This window comes from Ictalurus punctatus, unplaced genomic scaffold, assembly GCF_001660625.3.
Source record: "Ictalurus punctatus breed USDA103 unplaced genomic scaffold, Coco_2.0 Super-Scaffold_100056, whole genome shotgun sequence".
Classification (NCBI taxonomy): Eukaryota; Metazoa; Chordata; class Actinopteri; order Siluriformes; family Ictaluridae; genus Ictalurus; species Ictalurus punctatus.
Window position 1 is genome coordinate 374,168 of NW_026521088.1, and position 17,313 is coordinate 391,480.

A 17,313-nucleotide genomic window follows, 5' to 3' on the forward strand; every position below is an offset into this window, starting at 1 on the left:
AGAAGAGCACATACTTAAACTTTTGTGCAGCAGGGTTGAATTGCCTAGCGTGGTATAGAGGTGAGCATAGCTGCCTTCCAAGTAGTTGACCTGCGTTTGATTCCTGGCCAATGCACGGATTGTAACTCGGAGCTTCTGGAGCTACTTTATGGTAGTTGGCACAAAAGGAAGGAATCACCTACCTGAAAGTAAATGGGTCAACAGAATGTGCCATAGGCTTCTCTGCAGGCCTCCCACAACTCTTTCTGCTTCCCACTTGAATTCTTAGTGCTTCTTTGCTGTTTGTAAGCACACCATTATCCAACAGGGCACGTTTGACCCGTGAACAGGGGCGAAAATGTTAGAAAATGCCGTCTCTCCGTGTCTGTCTTTTGTTAGCGACAAGCTAGCATGCAAACTGTGATGAGAGGTGTACATTTTCCACAATCAGCCATCTATATAGTCAATGTTTTATATTTAATAAGCAAATATGTCTATATGCTGATTGGTCTTAAGCAGCGTTGTCCAATCTTCAGCTTTTCGTTCCAATCTAGCAGGAGGCACACCTGATTCCAATTGTTGGATCCGTTGATCTTGGCTTTCAATAGACTAAAGTGTGGCTTCTGCTTGGTTAGAATGACAACCTGCAACCACTCTGGCCCATTCTGGAGAAGACTGGACAACCCTTATCTAAAGCAAATAAAGACCGAGGTCAGTGCCACTTTGTGAGTTCTGAATCCGTCATGCCGACTCGACGTCACTCGGTGAACAGGGAAGGAACTGGTAGATGAGAAGACTTCCCACTGTTGACGAATGGCGATTTCAAGTTGAGGGTGCGTTTGCATTGCGTTTTCCGGCTTGGAGGTGGGGAATTACAAGTCGCTACCTCGTGTCAAGCGCATCAGTACTCTTCTCTTCTTGATGAAGGAAAGAGCCAGGCTTCCACATTCTGTGGAAAAGCAGAGATTGCCCGTGATTTTGCAAGCAGCTGTTATCTGCCTTGCTACAAAAGCTCAATGGAAGGGAAACCGCTCCCAGCCTTTTTCGGGCGTAGACCTCTTGCTGATAGGTGAACTTGGCGACCAGTACTTTATGGAAAATTTTCCAGTCACGCACAGAGTCTTATTGAGCAACGAAAGAGCCAGGCTTCCACTTTCTGTGGAAAACCAGAGACTCCCTTTCATTTTGTAAGCAAATGTTAACTGCTTTGCTACGAAAGCACAAAAGAAGGAAATCTGCTCTGTCCAAGGTGTCGCTTTGCGGCTGTTCCTGGAGGACCTGATCCTACAGTGATGAGTGTTAGGCAAACGTGATAACCACCACACTACAGAAACCATGACAGAGCTGCGCTTCGGCTCTTGCCTATGGTCTGCTGATGAGAAGAGCACATACTTAAACTTTTGTTCAGCAGAGTTGAATTGCCTAGCATGGCATTGGTGGTATAGAGGTGAGCATAGCTGCCTTCCAAGTAGTTGACCTGCCTTTGATTCCTGGCCAATGCACGGATTGTAACTCGGAGCTTCTGGGGCTACTTTATGGTAGTTGGCACAAAAGGAAGGAATCACCTACCTGAAAGTAAATGGGTCAACAGAATGTGCCATAGGCTTCTCTGCAGGCCTCCCACAACTCTTTCTGCTTCCCACTTGAATTCTTAGTGCTTCTTTGCTGTTTGTAAGCACACCATTATCCAACAGGGCACGTTTGACCCGTGAACAGGGGCGAAAATGTTAGAAAATGCCGTCTCTCCGTGTCTGTCTTTTGTTAGCGACAAGCTAGCATGCAAACTGTGATGAGAGGTGTACATTTTCCACAATCAGCCATCTATATAGTCAATGTTTTATATTTAATAAGCAAATATGTCTATATGCTGATTGGTCTTAAGCAGCGTTGTCCAATCTTCAGCTTTTCGTTCCAATCTAGCAGGAGGCACACCTGATTCCAATTGTTGGATCCACTGATCTTGGCTTTCAATAGACTAAAGTGTGGCTTCTGCTTGGTTAGAATGACAACCTGCAACCACTCTGGCCCATTCTGGAGAAGACTGGACAACCCTTATCTAAAGCAAATAAAGACCGAGGTCAGTGCCACTTTGTGAGTTCTGAATCCGTCATGCCGACTCGACGTCACTCGGTGAACAGGGAAGGAACTGGTAGATGAGAAGACTTCCCACTGTTGACGAATGGCGATTTCAAGTTGAGGGTGCGTTTGCATTGCGTTTTCCGGCTTGGAGGTGGGGAATTACAAGTCGCTACCTCGTGTCAAGCGCATCAGTACTCTTGTCTTCTTGATGAAGGAAAGAGCCAGGCTTCCACATTCAGTGGAAAAGCAGAGATTGCCCGTGATTTTGCAAGCAGCTGTTATCTGCCTTGCTACAAAAGCTCAATGGAAGGGAAACCGCTCCCAGCCTTTTTCGGGCGTAGACCTCTTGCTGATAGGTGAACTTGGCGACCAGTACTTTATGGAAAATTTTCCAGTCACGCACAGAGTCTTATTGAGCAACGAAAGAGCCAGGCTTCCACTTTCTGTGGAAAACCAGAGACTCCCTTTCATTTTGTAAGCAAATGTTAACTGCTTTGCTACAAAAGCACAAAAGAAGGAAATCTGCTCTGTCCAAGGTGTCGCTTTCCGGCTGTTCCTGGAGGAGCTGATCCTACAGTGATGACAACCGGTCAGTTATTAAAGCAAAGTTCAAAATTGCTAGCTTGTTTCTGCCCGGTCTCGAACCAGGGACCTTTTGCGTGTTAGGCAAACGTGATAACCACTACACTACAGAAACCATGACAAAGGTATTAGTCGACTCTTCCCTACAGTCTGCTGATGAGAAGAGCACATACTTAAACTTTTGTGCAGCAGGGTTGAACCGCCTAGTGTGGCATTGGTGGTATAGAGGTGAGCATAGCTGCCTTCCGAGCAGTTGACCCGGGTTTGATTCCCGGCCAATGCACGGATTCTAACTCGGAGCCTCTGGAGCTGCTTTATGGTAGTTGGCACAAAAAGAAGGAATCACCTACCTAAAAATTAATGGGTCAAGAGAATGTGCCATAGGCTTCTCTGCAGGCCTCCCACAACTCTTTCTGCTTCCCACTTGAATTCTTAGTGCTTCTTTGCTGTTTGTAAGCACACCATTATCCAACAGGGCACGTTTGACCCGTGAACAGGGGCGAAAATGTTAGAAAATGCCGTCTCTCCGTGTCTGTCTTTTGTTAGCGACAAGCTAGCATGCAAACTGTGATGAGAGGTGTACATTTTTCACAATCAGCCATCTATATAGTCAATGTTTTATATTTGACAAGCAAATATGTCTATATGCTGATTGGTCTTAAGCAGCGTTGTCCAATCTTCAGCTTTTCGTTCCAATCTAGCAGGAGCCACACCTGATTCCAATTGTTGGATCCGCTGATCTTGGCTTTCAATAGACTAAAGTGTGGCTTCTGCTTGGTTAGAATGACAACCTGCAACCACACTGGCCCATTCTGGAGAAGACTGGACAACCCTGATCTAAAGCAAATAAAGACCGAGGTCAGTGCCACTTTGTGAGTTCTGAATCCGTCATGCCGACTCGACGTCACTCGGTGAACAGGGAAGGAACTGGTAGATGAGAAGACTTCCCACTGTTGACGAATGGCGATTTCAAGTTGAGGGTGCGTTTGCATTGCGTTTTCCGGCTTGGAGGTGGGGAATTACAAGTCGCTACCTCTTCTCAAGCGCATCATTACTCTTGTCTTCTTGATGAAGGAAAGAGCCAGGCTTCCACATTCAGTGGAAAAGCAGAGACTGCCCGTGATTTTGCAAGCAGCTGTTATCTGCCTTGCTACAAAAGCTCAATGGAAGGGAAACCGCTCCGAGCCTTTTTCGGGCGTAGACCTCTTGCTGATAGGTGAACTTGGCGACCAGTACTTTATGGAAAATTTCCCAGTCACGCACACAGTCTTATTGAGCAACGAAAGAGCCAGGCTTCCATTTTCTGTGGAAAACCAGAGACTCCCTTTCATTTTGTAAGCAAATGTTAACTGCTTTGCTACAAAAGCACAAAAGAAGGAAATCTGCTGTTGTGCATAAAAAATGTCATAAAATAAACATAAGGGAGAAGAAGGAAAAACGGGCACCTAGACACATAGAAGCGGGATTAGGCGGACATTGACAGATTGGAATTACGAGCAATTTAAGAGCAGTAATAGTCAAAAAAAAGTCAAAAAGAAGTGTACGAGCTGAGGAGTGCTAAAAACACACACACACACACTCGTGCAGTCAAGGGCGGGCAAGTAGACACAACATACATAAACACACACTCTCTTTTCCTCATACACACACATGAATAACTTTAATAATATCTTATAGTAATAGAGAAACTCTATAAAAAAACAGAATAGTAGGATATGCAGGACAGTAGAACTGTAATGATATTAAGAAGTTGGAAGTACAGTAAACCGCTTTTCAAGTAGTATAAATATATATAAAATAAGAAATATAGTGCAAATATGAAAATAAATTATAAACGAGAAATACAGGAAAAAAAGGAAAATATAACTTACTCATGATTCAGATGGTGAAGATTCTCGTCTCGCAAGGAAAGCCTTAATTTTTAGAGAACCATGAAGAAAGCCAGTTATAAGGGTGGCTGCCCCCCCCCCTCGAGATAACGATAAGACCAAGGTCCCTCCCGGTTGTTTAGTCGTCTTGCTTACGTCATTTTTTTAACCTAGGGAAATGAGAATCTTGGTTTTTGAAAACCTAGGGAATTGGGAATCCTGGTTTTTGAAAACCTAGGTAAATAGAAACACTGGGTTTTTGTTTCCTGGGTTGTTGGAAATGCCTGGGTTCTGATTTTATGTGTAAAGTAAAACCCCTGGTTTCAATTCTATGGGTAAGTGAAATAGGCCTTTTCTGGAAACCTATGGGTTATCTAGTGTGTAAATACAGTATAAATACTGGAGCTTAAGCTCAGGGTATTGGGGATCACTTTTGAGAATTCTCATCGGTGTGGATCTCGTGTGGTGGAATGGAACAATAAAGCTGGACCCTTGCTTCTTCTCACTCACGGCTGGTGTGTTTTTTCTATCTCCAACTGGGCTCAGAGGTAGATGTGAGTATTGGCTTCTAAGTTGAGTTTTAAATGTTTTTGGGTAATAGGCTAAATTCGAGCCAACACCACTTTTTGGCCCCGTACACGCCTGATTATTGCTGTTAATGCTAAATAACATAAGCTGAAATTTTAAATATTGATGTTAAAACACTGAAATGAGGGCCCCATCCCTATATTTTGTCTAGGATCCGACAAATCACTAAATCTGTCCTTGTGCTAGCCACTACACCACCACATAGGACACAAGTTTTATTTTATACATTTACAAAATATATAATTTATTTTAAAAAATTTGTATGATTTGCATTTTTATGCTATAATATTTGTGATTTTATGTGAAACTATTATAAACAGGTGTCACTCAAGTGAATTAAATGATGTAGATAATGACTGAATCCTACTCTATGGACCCTTAGTCTCTGTATAAGAGGATTTCACTGGAGATGAAGTAATAGATTTAAACTCTATGTAGAGCGCTCTCTCGTGGCTCCACCCACCACACACGTTCGAACCAATCATATTATCCTCCCTGGCGTCCGTGGGCGTGGCTAACCGCGTCTGTCTGTTAAAGGTAGCAGGTTGTACATGGCGAGCGGGTTACTCACTGAGGACTGGTGATTGGTGTAATGGAAGCCGTCTCTGAACCGCATTTAATGACGGAGAATTACAGAATTGGAGAGAAAACGCAGCACTGAGCAACTTGTAGACTTAACACCCGACTGTAGGTGGCTAGGTGAACGCGTTTGGCCTTATTTATTCGCTAAGCTGCTAGCTTGTTAGCTCTGCGGCTGTTTTGGTATAAAGTACTAACTTGAGTTAACTCGGTGGGAGTTTATTTAGCGCCGGATAAACGGTGAACTAGTTAGTTTAGTAAATCTGACGCTTCTCGGGAACTTGTAGTTTATCCGCCTCGCTGTCTGGGTGACGCAGAGAGCAACTGTTTACCAAGTGACCTTATTTTCAGTGCTTTTTGAACTGTCTCTCAGCCCTAAGTAGTTCCGCGGTATTTGTGTGGAATTGGGATGAGCGTCTAGTTAAAGGGTTGATGTCTCGCTGGCGCAGTGATTTGTTCTTTAGGAGTGTTTTTCTCTTGAACAGCTCTCTGTGTGGAGACTTGAGGTAGTTCTGTAGTCACAGGTGCACAAATCAGTCACACAGCTCCAGCTCCACCTGCGCCTCTCGCAGGGAAACGGTTTCTGTGCACTGGCTCCGTCCCAAATCACCTTGTATGGAATCTCTATCTCTAGCGCACTAGGTGCGGTAGACACTCCATTCGTTCGTGTGTAGTGTACCTAGATACGCAGTCGTGCAGGATTTGGGCACAGGCCATGCTAATGAAACATCATCCATTTCAAATCAAGTTGCTATTGTTAAACACTTCACTAAAACCTGTATGGAAACGTTACTCTTCAGTTGTTCTATAAGCGCAATTTCAACCAAATACCGTGGAGTGTAAAAGTTTGTACCCCCTTTTGGTTTCTTTTGGACGGAAGGGTGTTAAATGTCCTAAACACTACAAAATTTGACTGCAAGTAGAAGTTAATTTTATTATCAGACTCAGATATCCATGTTAATATTTTCAATACTGATCATTAGTGTTAAATGACTTGATTTTGTGGTCAGTAAACCGTTTTTGCGTTGATTTTGATGTATGTTTTGGATCACTGTCCTGCTGGAAGATCCAACCACGGCACATTTTAATCTTTCTGGCAGAGGCAGTCAGGTTTTTATTTAATATCCATGTATCCTAACAATATGTCCAGGTCCTCTGGCAGAAAAACATTCCCAAAACATTAAAGATCCACCACCATATTTAACCGTGGGCATGAGGTACTTTTCCGTATGGCTACCTATCTGTGTGCTTCAAAACCACCTCTGGTGTTTATTACCAAAAAGCTCTATTCTGGTTTCATCTGACCATAGAACCCGATCCCATTTGAAGTTCCAGTAGTGTCTGGCCAACTGAAGACACCTGAGTGTGTTTTTGGATGAGAGTAGAGGCTTTTTTCTTGAAACCCTTCCAACAACTTGTGGTGATGTAGGTGACTTCATATTGTAGTTTTGGAGACTTTCTGACCCCAAGACACAACTAACTCCTGCAATTCTCCAGCTGTGATCCTTGGAGATGTTTTGTCCACTCGAACCGTCCTCTTCAGTGTGTTGAGACGATATAGACACGCGTCCAATTCCAGGTTAATTCATAACATTTCCAGTTGACTGGAACTTCTTAATTATTGTCCTGATGGTGGAAATGGGCATTTTCGATGCTTGTGCTATTTTCTTATAGACACTTCCCATTTTGTGAAGCTCAACAACCTTTTGCTGCACATCACAGCTACAGTGGTGCTTGAAAGTTTGTGAACCCTTTAACGTTTTCTATATTTCTACATAAATAACAAGATTTTCAGACAAGTCCTAAAACTACTCAAAGAGAACCCATTTAAACAAACGTGACACATGTTATACTTGGTCATTTATTTATTGCAGAAAATAATCCAATATTACATATCTGGGAGTGGCAAAAATATGTGAACCTTTTGCCTTCAGTATCTGATCTGACCCCCTTGTGCAGCAATAACTGCAACTAATCATTTCCAGTAACTGTTTATTAGTCCTGCACATGGGCTTGGACATCAGTTTTGGCCATTCCAAACCAATAACCTTATTGTTCTTTAACCATTATTTCTTTTGGGCCATTGTCTTATTGCATGCCCCACTTTCTCTTGAGATTCAGTTCAGTTCCTGGGTTCATTCTTGCCCTGCGTTTGGGGAACTCACCACTACACTAATTATAATCTTTCAGATAGCTTGGAGATTTAGTACGTGTAGACCTTCTCAACTCGGGGTTTTCCATCCCAAGGAAAGTTTCTGATGCAGCCACTTCAGAAGTTCCTCCCAGTTTTTGTTTGTGACTTTCCTCAGAGAATGAAGAACCTGAGTCTTTTGTAGAATGCGCTGGAATGGCAACATCTGGCCGTGAAGTGTCTTACAACACTGGTGCTACGGATGTTGCATTGTGCCCATCTCTCACCTGATCAATATGTCAGTGCACTACCTGCCCACTTCCCAATGCTACTGTGCACCATACAGGACCAGTCTTTTTCTGAACTGTTCCTGGAATAAAAGTAGGTCCAGAGCTGAAGTTCCTAGTATACACTGGGTCACCCACCACGAGATATCTTTCCTTTGCATGTTGGTCATGGTACCATTTTTCTCAATTATTTGTATCTCAATGTAGACCAGTTTCCTTCCACACAGCCGATTAGCGGCTGATTTGCCAGTGGTCGACTGTGGCGTCGTTCGGTGACTGAACAGCACTCTGCCTAGCTTTTTCAATGGACTCTCCAGCACTCTTTTCATCAGGGTTTTGAATGTTTGAACGGCCCTTTCAGCCAGACCACTGGAAGATGCATGGTAGGGTGCTGTGCTTGTGTTTAATTCCGTTTCTTTCCATAAACTCTTGGAATTCAGCACTGGTAAAAAACAAAAAAACTGCTATGGTCTGACATCACTACTTCTGGTATCCTGTGTTGGCTAAAGGTTTGTCTTAAGCACTGAATGGTAACTGTGGATGTAGACTTGATTAACAGATAAGCCTCTATCCATTTTGAGAATGCTTCTACCACGATCAAGAACATTCTACCCATCCACGGTGCACCGTAATCAATGTGAATCCTTCTCCATGGCTGCTCTGGTATCTCTCACGCATGCAGTGGCGCGTTTGCCGGAGCGTTTCTGTTTTCCTGACAGACTGCACACAATTTGACCAATGCTTCCACCTCTGCATCCAAGTGTGGCAACCACATATAGCTACGCACCAGGCCTTTCATCCTGGTAATTCCCGGATGGGTTTCGTGTAGATGTCTTAGAAGAGCCGCGGAGGTGGAACCACTCCGCGAGTCCCCCATAAAACTAAGCTTCCCTGTATGCAGAGTTCATCCTATTTCCTTACATATTAGGGATGTCATGATACCAAAAATCTAGTCGTTGGTAACGATACCACCAAAAGTACACATGCTCAGTACCATGGTGTGATTTTTTTTTTTTTAAATAACTCAGAGAATTAAAAAAAAAAAAAAAAACTAAAATTAAAAACTCCTGGAGGGCATCCTCCTCTGGCTGATACTGGGAGAGAGAGAGAGGGAGAGAGAGGGGGGGGGGGGGGGAGAGAGAGAGAGAGAGAGAGAGAGATTTTGATTTTAGTTCAAACACTGTCTGACCATGACTAATAAGTGCTAAGGTGCACTCCTGAATGCACACACACCCCTTATACTCTGAATGCAGGCATTAGTTTAAATTCACTGATATGGTGTCAGGATAAAAAGATTTATTAAAAGCATGAACATGTGAATAATTATTAGTGACATTAGGCTACATTTAGCTGACAGGACACGGGCTGAATGGAGATGCATGGTGGTCCATTAGGAGGTAGTTTATAACACTGCAATGCGTTAGCGTTTAACAAATAACTGGATATCTCAAACATTACATGGAGCATAATGTTAGCTGATTTCACGGCTACAATGCCAGCTGTCTCAAACATAATATAGGACCTGTCTTTCGACTGTAATCCTATGGCATTAATTTTGTGACATAAAAATATCTCTACTTCTCCCAAGGACTCGCACTTGCTCCTTCTTTGCCTCAGTCCACTCTTTTCTATCCTACTTAGTACCTCATCCAAGTTCTGCAGATGTTCATTAGCCCCTGAGACTAGAATGCAATCCAGATAAACTGTGACGCATGTGATGTCTTGCAGAATCCCTTCTATTGTGTGCTGGAAGATCGCTGGACTTGAAGCAACTCCAAATGGTGGCCTGTTGTAAGTACATAATCCCTTGTGCATGTTGATTGTAACGTACTTATTGGAATTTTTGTACAGTATTATCTTCTGATGCGCATGGGTCATGTCCTGTTTGGAAATTCTTTCCTCCTGCCGACTGAGCAAATAAATCTTCTACCTTGGGAATTGGATACTGCTCCACACTAGAGCTGGATTTACTGCAAATTTATAATCCCTACAAGTTGGGGTAGAACCATCAGTTTTCTGACTGGAACAATGGGAGCTGCCCACTCTGCAAACTGCATTGGTTCAATGATCTTGTCTTCCACCAGCCTCTGGAGTTCTCTCTCCAGTAGTGGACCCAACTCTTCTTTGAACACTTTGGATTGTCTCTCCAATACGTTAGCCAATTTATGACCTGGTACATTTGCTACTGTATTTACAAGCTGAGGCAACAAATGATTTCTAAACCCCCCCCTCCCCCCCCAAATATTTGAATGTTGAATGTTTGAATTTTACCAAAATGAAGCTCGTTTAACCGCATGTTTATTCCTTACATAATACATATTAAACGCAAAGCATGTAGGGGTTCTACATGCATATAGTATTTGCACAATCAATAACCTATTAGAGTAATACATTGTCGTATATAAACTTGATTTTGTGTTTGTGTCTGCAGTGTCCAAAGCCCAGGCTGACCCCCCACCCCTTCAACCTTTGCAGCAATGCTGGCAGCACTATTTCCCAAAGACAACCTCTGGATATGACGCTGAGCACGTGCAATCAACTTCTTCTTTGGTCGACCATGGCGAGGCCTGTTCTGAGTGGAACCTGTCCTGTTAAACCGCTGTATGGTCTTGGCCACCGTGCTGCAGCTCAGTGTCAGGGTCTTCGTAATCTTCTTAAAGCCTAGGCCATTTTTATGTAGAGCAAGAATTCTTTTTTTTCACATCCTCAGAGAGTTCTTTGCCTTGAGGTGCCATGTCGAACTTCCAGTGACCAGTATGAGGGAGTGTGAGAGTGATGACACCAAATTTTACACACCTGCTCCCCATTCACACCTGAGACCTTGTAACACTAACAAGTCACATGACACCGGGGAGGGAAAATGGCTAATTGGGCCCGATTTGGACATTTTTACTTGGGGGTGTACTCACTTTTGTTGCCAGCGGTTTAGACATTGTGTGTTGAGTTATTTTGAGGAGACAGCAAATTTACACTGCTACACAAGCTGTACACTCACTACTTTACACTGTAGCAAAGTGTCATTTCTTCAGTGTTGTCACATGAAAAGATATCATCAAATATTTACAAAAATGTGAGGGGAGTTCTCACTTTATTGTGAAATACTGTACATCTTTTTATTTACTTTAATATTTATTCATAGTGTGTGTGTGTTTGTTTTTATATATATAAAATAGATAGAGCGAGCGAGCAACGGTAGCGTGTCTGACTCCAGATCAGAAGGTTGCGTGTTCAAATCACGTCGGGGTCATTCAATGCACTGGAGTGAGATCTACCATTTGATCTTGAAAATCTCTCTTAATGTCCAGGGAAGGGAAACCAGGCAGGTTATCCCTTTAAAGGGCTCGTGCCTTGTCCTCTGAAAGAGCTCTTGCCCAGATGTCAGACACTAGTCGCAACAGTCACAGCCCACCACCTGTCTCCGAGTTCCAATGCGTCTTGATCACCACGCCGATGAACAAGTATGCCTTGCACCATGATGCGCTGTAGGCTTCGAGCTGGGACCTCGTGGCGCAACGGAAGTGCGTCTGACTCCAGATCAGGAGGTTCAAATCACGTCGCGGTCATTCAATGTGCTCTTTTTCACACAGACCCATGATTTTCTGCGCAGTCTAATAAGGATGCTGTTATATGGACTCCAATCTCTATGATGACCACCCATGTCTTTGTCAACTTCATGCTAAAAGGTAACAAAGCTTAGGTAGCAACACTCTCACCTAGTAACCATTAGTAACTTGACAACCTGCTGAATGTTTACCCTTAGTTTGCCCATTTTGCTTGCTGAACAAAACATGCTGGAAAGAGGCACCTTAGATGGTTTCACTGGACCTCTCAGAGGATCTGGAGGGTACTACAACACCCAAACAGGGACTGTTTGACTGTGTGAACCCTGGACCCTCAGATTAAAAGTCTGATGCTCTACCGACTGAGCTACCTGGGCTCGAGGAGAGAGAGAGAGCGCACTTTACCCTCGAGCTTGTAGGTCAGGCCTGTGGACGCTCTCGTTCAACGGTTCTCACAGACATAAATGGTGCTCAGCCCTTGGCTTGGAAAGGGCGCATCCCATCTGGTTCTCATGGCTTTCTACAAACTATTAACACAGCTCAGCACCACTATTCAAGGATACAAACCAACAGGGTTCAACCACGGCTCTGTCCTTCATACTTCTTTACCCACTGACTGCCTGCAGTCTGAGACATACAAAGAGACAAGGTTCTTGTGAAACCTGTAAAATGGTGACGTTAACCAAGAGAATGTTGAACTTTGGTCCTATCTATTATGTTGGCCAGTTTCTAAGTTGAGATCAACTTAACCCCAGTGCTTTCTGTTTAACGACCTTGTTCGTATTTTTGTTTACAACTAGCACACTTTTGACCAGCATGTCGCTTGGAAATCGTTACCAGCATAACTCTTGTTCGTAAGGCTCACTCTGGAGGCTTGTCTTGGTTCAAGGAATGCCTTCGTGTCATGGTATGAGAACAAGTAGAATAGCATCAGCATTTTTAATTAAACTTGGCTTTTCTGCACAAGGAGACCAAAATTTCTAACAAACACGTTAATTCCACACCACAGACTGACGTGTAATCTTGGCTCTGTATGCCTCGCAAAAAGCAGGTTCACGCCACCTTTGCCACTGATTGCCCATCGTCTGACACGTATAATGACACAAAGGCCTCGTACAAATGGTAAATGTGTGAAGTTACCCAGAAGAAGGCTGAACCATGGTTCTATCGCATAGGCAGTTGAGTCCCTGAGTTGCGCTTCAGGTATAAGTTGTCCACGCTTCACTCTCACGCACTGGGGTGAGATCTACCATTTGATCTTGAAAATCTCCCTTAATGTCCAGGGAAGGGAAACCAGGCAGGTTATCCCTTTAAAGGGCTCGTGCCTTGTCCTCTGAAAGAGCTCTTGCCCAGATGTCAGACACTAGTCGCAACAGTCACAGCCCACCACCTGTCTCCGAGTTCCAATGCGTCTTGAGCGCCACACCGATGAACAAGTATGCGTTGCACCATGGTGCGCTGTAGTTTTTGCGATGGGACCTCGTGGGAAAAGAAGGTCAGATCAGAAGGTTGTGTGTTCAAATCTCGTCGGGGTCATTGAATGTGCTCTTTTTCACACAGACCCATGATTTTCTGCGCAGTCTAATAAGGATGCTGTTATATGGACTCCAATCTCTATGATGACCACCCATGTCTTTGTCAACTTCATGCTAAAAGGTAACAAAGCTTAGGTAGCAACACTCTCACCTAGTAACCATTAGTAACTTGACAACCTGCTGAATGTTTCCTTAGTTTGCCCATTTTGCTTGCTGAACAAAACATGCTTGAAAGAGGCACCTTAGATGGTTTCACTGGACCTCTCAGAAGATTTGGAGGGTACTACAACACCCAAACAGGGACTTGAACCCTGGACCCTCAGATTAAAAGTCTGATGCTATATATTTATATATAAATGAAATATATATATATATATATATATATATATATATATATATATATATATATATATATATATATATATATTTCATTAGAAAAAGTGCAGTACATTTTCATGGTACGGTCAGTACTGTTTATTTTTGTAATAAAGTGAACTTAATTTTTCCACTGAGTGTTATATTTTCATTCAGTAGTAATCGGTTATTAGTAGGTGCTACCCGACTTATCGGTTATCGGCATCTGTAAGATCCACTGTCGATCAGCCTTTAAAATAGATTAATGTGTATGACATGATCTTCTTTAATTAATAAAGAAATGCGCTTGTTGACAACTTGCTGTGGTATAAGGGGAATAAAACACTTCAGAATGTGCAGTTCTACTTTAGGGTGATAACGGTCACTCCACTTCATTGGATTGTTGACTGTTTTCCTATAACCGTATGTTTATTCCTTACATAAATTAAACACAAAGCATGTAGGTGTTCTACATGCATGTAGTATTTGTACAATCAATAACCTATTAGAGTAATACATTGTGGTATATAAACTGAACTTTGTGTTTGATGTGTCTGCAGTGCCCAAAGCCCGTGGTGGTGGCAGTGCATGGCGGTTGTGTATAAGCAGGTCTGTTGGGACTGTTAAGTACCATCATCTCATACACTCACCACAACTCTGGGAAGTTCCATCCATATTGTTTGCTGTCACTTTTCCTGCAAAGCTTTAACCATCAGAGAGTTATCTTTTACTGGGGCTTTTAGCTGCAGGAGACTGAATTACTAAGTTTTTTTTTGTGGATCTGATTTCTTCTTTCGCAGGAGTGGATCTAATCACAGCCTGTGATATTCGTCTGTGCACACAGGATGCCTGGTTTCAGGTGAAGGTATGAGGAACATTAACTTGCCATACATTGCTTGCTTACATGTTTACACCAAGATCTGTAAACAAGCTATTTTTGTCCATATGATCATATATAGAGATAGTAAGTGATGAGAAGATAAGAATGGGCTGATTGTTCTGACTCATACAAGCCCCTATGAAAGAGTTGACCACAAGGGGGCACACTCTGAACAATTATTTACATTTGCAGTTTGTTGAAGATTAAATAAACCACAGTGAGCATCAGATGTCTGGTTTTAATACAAAGTTTTATGATGAACTATTTTATGATATTACCATCTTGTCATTTATCAAAGAAGAGCTACAAAACCTGAAATTTGTTCATTTTTAGACAGAAAAATTCTGCAGTGTAGCTCTTCTAGTGGGCTTTCCCACTGGATGTTTAGTCCAACACAGAGCAGTTTGCATGAAAAGTTGGTAATGTGACCGTCGTAATGTGGACTGGGAAGTGCACTGCGGTACCGAACCCGAGACTACCTGTAGAAGGTGGTCCGAGTTCAGTTACAATGGAACTGTGAATGTGAATTGTCCCATGAATGTGAACATAACTTGTATCCGGGTCTGCACTTTTTCAGGAAGTAGAGTAACCTGTGCTGAAGGCCTGTTGTGGTGATGACGTGTCATGACATGTTTTGGCCCAAATCTGCAGTGACTTTGAAAAAGTGGAAGCTCCTCTGAATATTGTGGAGTTTCTTGATTTTGCGTTAATTTCTGTGATCACAAAAAGATGAAATTCTGGACTGACACATGGAAGATATGGAATGATAACAGAAGAATGTGACTTTGGGTTGTACCGTGTATTTTTTTCATGTAGCTTTATTATTTAGTATAAATGAAGGCAAGTGTGTGTTCTGTTCTTCATCTCTGCAGTCGTGTGTTCCCTGATAGTCAATGATTGCTGGAGCTCTGGAAATAGCAGGTGAGATTGCAGGCCGGAGTCGCGTCGCTGTCCAAGGAACCAAAATCAACCTCCTCTACTCCTGAGACCACAGTGTGACTGAGAGCCTAGACTACATGGTAAGAACCTGCTTAAGACATGAAAAGCATTTTTAGCCTCAAGGTAGACCCATGCACACACAGTATGGCCACAAACACAAAGTAGAGCGGTCGAAAACTGAGATTTCTCCTCTGCGTCTCCAGGCTACTTGGAACATGAACATGCTGCAGACACAGGATCTTATGAAGTCAGCGCAGGCAGCCCTGGAAAAGAAGAGTCCGAAAGACGTGCCCTTCTCCAAGCTTTAAAGGAGAAGATCCAGGGCTGTTGAAGCTGCGGTGGAACTGAGACATCATCATCCACATATCTTCAGTTCTTCTTGCTAAGTCTGTTTCTTTTTAGTCTTTTTATTTTTAGACTGGTCAAAAGACTGATTAGTGGAAGTGAAATGATAGATGAACTTTTAATTACTTGCTTTATTATTTGCAGGTGCCTTGTACAGTAAGACAGGGTAACTAATACTCAAAAGCTTGTTTTGTGTGTTAACATGTACAGTAGATGGACATATTTTTTCTGGCGCTGTGACTGCAGAATGTAGTGCAGTTAACACATTAAATTTCCTTGGATGCTCACTTTTAACTCGAGGAGGTCACAGTTTGCCCAGACATCTTTTTTTAAATCCGTCAATCCGTCACCCACACGTCATTCTGTGGGACGAAGAGGAGGAAGCTGGACAGATAAATTTATTTATTTATTTATCATTGCTGTGTTTCCTCAATCGAGTGCAGAAAGAAGAAAAACAACACAACTGATTTAAAATAAAAATATAGAAAACAATCTAATGTAAGGTTCTGATCCGGTTTGCTTTCAGCAGGAAGGCTGTCCTCTTTCCTGTTGCTCTTTCTCTTCTATTAGTCCATTTGTCCAGTCTGAATCGGTTTTGATTCGTTTCGAGACGATTCGGAGTCGAATAATTTTCTAGTGAGAGTCGCACACTTCCAAACGAACTAGACTGAGATGAGTATTTGATTCTCACTAGAAAGTGATTCGACTCTGAATAAACTCGAAATGAATCAGTCAAACTGATTCAGACTCTATAAAAGGACTATGAGATGTGATTAAGATATATATTCCAATGTTTTGCTTTACAATTCCATTGTGTGTGTGTGTGTGTGCGTGTGTGTGTGTGTGTGTATGTGTGTGCGTGCGCGCGCACGTGTGTTTTTCAGGAGAACGAGAAACTCGGACACAACAGTACATCCTGACCATTGGTACTGTGTACACATCAACATACACACACGTCTCCATGCTGGACATCTCAGGAGCTTTCACACAGTGCTAGGAATATCCCGGGACAGAGAAACGCACCTTCTAAGTGAGCGAGTTTAGCGTCAACCGGTGAAATTTGCTGTAGCGTGAACACTTTGCCTCTGTGAGCTTCACTCTCCGTAGGGTTCACTGTAATTAGACATAAAATGTACATAGTTTATTTTTCATGCATTTAGGATTTCATGTTTTTTTTGTTTTTTTTTTACTCTTCGAGGAAAAGAAATGATCTTTCGAGGCAGCTTCTTCATCACTACCTGCTCCGTTTGACTCAAAAATGTAACGACCGGTTTCAAAAAGTCACGATGTCTTCAGTTCATGAGATTTTACTGTTGAATTTAAACAGGAAATGTGAAATATTTTTTCCCTTTGTTTCCTCTACTGTCTTTTTGCTGTGATCTTGAACACAGTTGTAATTTTTAAAAAAATAAAAATAAAAAAATGATAATTCTAGTTCTCTCACTTTCCTTGTCCTAATTGTCCTGTATCTGTTAAATCCGTTTCATCTCTGTTCTTTCTGTCTGTATGAACACTTGTAGAAATGACTTGTAGTCCATATTTTTAAATGATTCGTGATTTTGAATTTAAATAAAGATATTCTTTAATTCTGTATTTTGTCATTTAAT

At 42.4% G+C, this 17,313-nt stretch overlaps 2 long non-coding RNA genes and 2 other non-coding genes across 6 annotated transcripts; 3 read left to right on the forward strand and 1 right to left on the reverse strand.

Moving 5' to 3' along the window:
* Window positions 1–2,682: 2,682 nt before the first annotated feature.
* On the reverse strand, window positions 2,683–2,755 carry trnav-aac (transfer RNA valine (anticodon AAC)). The gene has a single exon. It is a non-coding gene; the product is annotated as a tRNA-Val (tRNA).
* Window positions 2,756–2,851: 96 nt separating this feature from the next.
* Window positions 2,852–2,923, forward strand: trnag-ucc (transfer RNA glycine (anticodon UCC)). Its single transcript has one exon. It is a non-coding gene; the product is annotated as a tRNA-Gly (tRNA).
* A 2,675-nt stretch (window positions 2,924–5,598) lies between these two features.
* On the forward strand, window positions 5,599–11,042 carry LOC128630427 (uncharacterized). 2 transcript variants are annotated; one of them, XR_008394734.1, is made up of 3 exons: window positions 5,599–5,787; window positions 9,822–9,884; window positions 10,525–11,042. It is a non-coding gene; the product is annotated as an uncharacterized LOC128630427 (long non-coding RNA). The 2 variants fall into 2 exon arrangements; XR_008394735.1 differs by having other exon boundaries at window positions 5,599–5,783.
* Window positions 11,043–13,589: 2,547 nt separating this feature from the next.
* LOC128630415 (uncharacterized) lies at window positions 13,590–17,297 on the forward strand. Of its 2 annotated transcripts, XR_008394685.1 has the most exons (3): window positions 13,999–15,441; window positions 15,565–16,793; window positions 16,911–17,297. It is a non-coding gene; the product is annotated as an uncharacterized LOC128630415 (long non-coding RNA). The 2 variants fall into 2 exon arrangements; XR_008394684.1 differs by having other exon boundaries at window positions 13,590–15,441; window positions 15,565–17,297.
* Window positions 17,298–17,313: the final 16 nt, after the last annotated feature.